Here is a 3,194-nt window from a genome sequence, read left to right as displayed (position 1 = left end):
TACAATAATAATAATTATTATTATAATAATTACTTTTTAACCATGGAATCCACTGTATGATCAAGTAGGTTTGTTTTGAATGCACTGAGTAGATTTTTTTAGAGGTTCATGAAGGTGCTAAAAGGCATCAGAAATACCAAGGACCATGCAGAAATAGCTTTGGAATAGCTAGATAGCTTGGCCAGGAAATTGTACTTCTGGAGACCTCCACGTTTCTCTTACTTTTTAGCGTGAGCCAAACCCATGGGTAAAGAACAACCCACTCCCAGAGTCCCCTCAACATTTTGGAAAAATTGTTATTTTATTAAAGCAAGGTGAATCAGAATATCTTCTAATAAGACCTGTGAGAGTTTAGGATCCAAAAACTCCAGATAGTGGTTCAAGCTTATTGCAGAGACTCTAAGCAGTTACCTATTTTTCAAGTCCCAAGTTAAGAAGACCAGATTAAAGATAAAAGGCAAACAATTAATAATATATTTTAATTAAAACAGAAAAGGTTTATAAAATAATATCTTTCTACACTGCAATGTGATCTAAATTTATATGATATTTTACAGCATGAAAGGGCTGGCTGCTTAATCGGTCTTTACCTTATATGGCTTCCAAGATGATACTAAACTAATCCTAAAGTCTTCAAGAAATTGGTTAAAATCACAGCCACTATTTAATGAGCACCTACCTTCTGCCAGTTTCCTTGTGCGCATTATTCAATTTAATCTTCTGAACAACATTTAAAATGGCATATTATTCATACAGACAGAGAAAATCAGGACTCAGAAAAATAAAGTTCCTTGCTCAAGATTATTCTGCTGATAAATGGCGGAACCAGGATTTAAATCTTTGACACTATGAATGCAGGCCAGTATTCTTTCCTTCAAGACCTACTTTCCTAAAGACTGATGTGGAATTTTTTTTTTCCCAGAATAAATGTTGCAAGGGAGATTCTGGTATTACAAAGTACCCGTAGATATGGATTCCTCCAGGGTCGTGGTGACCCAACTAGTCATAACAAGTTAACATTTTTCTTGTGCATCAGTTTAGGTTGTAGACAAATTGCTCTTTTCCAGATCAATTCAATTTCCCCATCACCTGCCAAAGACATCTATTGCCAATACTTTCTGGTTTTCCAAGAAGAAATTAGGGTTAAAAATAGTCTAATGTAGGTTCTCATGTACCATTAGTAGAACTCCTCATATACTTAGGTGAATAAAATAAAATGGCTATTAAAATCTTGTTGGGATAACTTTCTTTTATTATCTGTTATTATTATTAATGCTGTTTATACATTCTTTTTTCTCCTTAAGGGAAAAGACTTCTTTCCCACCCCCCTGACTAAAGGACTGTGAATATGATAAAATCTAGACCAATCATACTCTCTCCTGGGCCCTTGAATGTGTGGTAAAGGACATCTGAGAAGAAGGCAGTCAGAATTCTAATGATCTGATAACACCTCCCTGGCCAAGAAGTTCATGACTTGTCCCATCCCTGCTCTTGTTCTCTAGCATTCCCTTGAATCTATGAATTACCCCGTATATTGCTAATAAGGCCCTTTTTATTCCAGTTAGTCAGTCATTCTCTCTACTTAATACCAAGAGTTTTAACTCATATATTTACCTTTGAAAGCTCTTAACAGTGAAAAGAAATGAGGACAACTGACAAAGTTCACTTGAAGGCAAAGGATCATTTAATATTAGAAGGCATGTTGAAAGACAGCATGGTAAATAAGTTATTTGGAAAGGTAACTGGGAATCCTGAAAGTCTGCTTCAATCTCCAGTGGTATATTACCTTTTATTTGGCTCTCTATCTTTACCACTGAAACCCGATAGTCAAAGACAGGGAGAACATCATGCAGACATTGACCAATGTTTACAATAGAGAGATCAGAAAACAAAGTTGCTTCAGACTTAAAATTCATAAGGTGAATGCTCCCATGCCATCCTCAACTAATAGCTTTAATGACTACCTTAGCACTTTTCTTACAAAGTCATTATTTAAAGAAAAAGACAAATGTTTCAATTGGTTTGAAAATTGAATTTCTCCAGGTATTTGCATTCAGAAGATATATATATATATATATATATNGTTGTGTAAATATGATTTTTGGATGACTTTCTATATTAGTTCATGTGAGTTCTGTGCATGAAACTAGCAGAAGCCTCTCTGTGAAATATGTGTATATTAAAATAAGCTGTTTATGACAGCTTATAGTTGGAAATTTCCAGAGCTATGACTTTAGGGATCTCAGCTCCACAATAACTGCTAAGAATTATATTCTGAAGCTTAGTTTGCAAATACGAAACGTTTCATCATAGAAAGAATAAAGGCACGTAAAACATGGTGATCATGTTTCGGTAGAGAAAGCATGGATTTCTAGCTTGATTTCTGGCTTGAGTAGCCCAGTGTTGAGTCAGGCCTGGCTTATTTCAAATGGTTGATTCCTAGGTGACCACAGGTATAGAGTTAGGCAGTTGGTGTAAGATCAGGCCAGCACGTACAAAAGTGAGATCCAACATTGGGGGCTGAAGTGGAATGCGGCACTGAAGGGACCACAGGGAGATTATAAAGCAACTTTCCCTGCTTCATTGTGGCTAACATGAGATGACTACTCCACCATGGGGAATTCTTTGGGGCAGATGTTATATTATTTTGTGGAGGGGGATATTCTGAATACAAAGTCTCACCTACTTCCTTTCCACCTTCTCCTATGAACTTGTCATAAATCATATTTTCCACCTAAGAACACCTTTCCCTTTGGATGTAATATTCCATTTTCCTTTGGTATCCTAGAGCTACAAGTAATCTATGATATATCCTAGCCCTTAACATTATGATTTAATAATTTATGATTTAATAAAAAGGTAGGAAAAATGTAAAGCAAATTAAGAAGGCATTTAAATGGTGAGTTGAAAGTCTCTTTCATACAAATTCCTTCTTTTCCTCCTTCATATTTCTCCCCTAGTCTAATATCACATCTACACTTGGCAAACAGTGAATCTTTTTAAACACTAGGAAACATGACATATATAATGAGTGAAGTAAAATTAAGGAAGATAAAGATATCAGGTGAAAACCTTAAGAATAAATGAGAAAAAAGTGAAAGATTATGTATCTCCTGAAAAAGAAAATCCTAAACTCTCATTCTTAAGCAAAGCTGACTGACCTCCTATTTTATTATGTATTAACTATATTAAAT

The sequence above is a fragment of the Galeopterus variegatus genome, unplaced genomic scaffold, assembly GCF_000696425.1.
Source record: "Galeopterus variegatus unplaced genomic scaffold, G_variegatus-3.0.2 Scaffold19462, whole genome shotgun sequence".
In the NCBI taxonomy this organism is placed as follows: Eukaryota; Metazoa; Chordata; class Mammalia; order Dermoptera; family Cynocephalidae; genus Galeopterus; species Galeopterus variegatus.
This window is presented reverse-complemented; position numbering follows the sequence as displayed.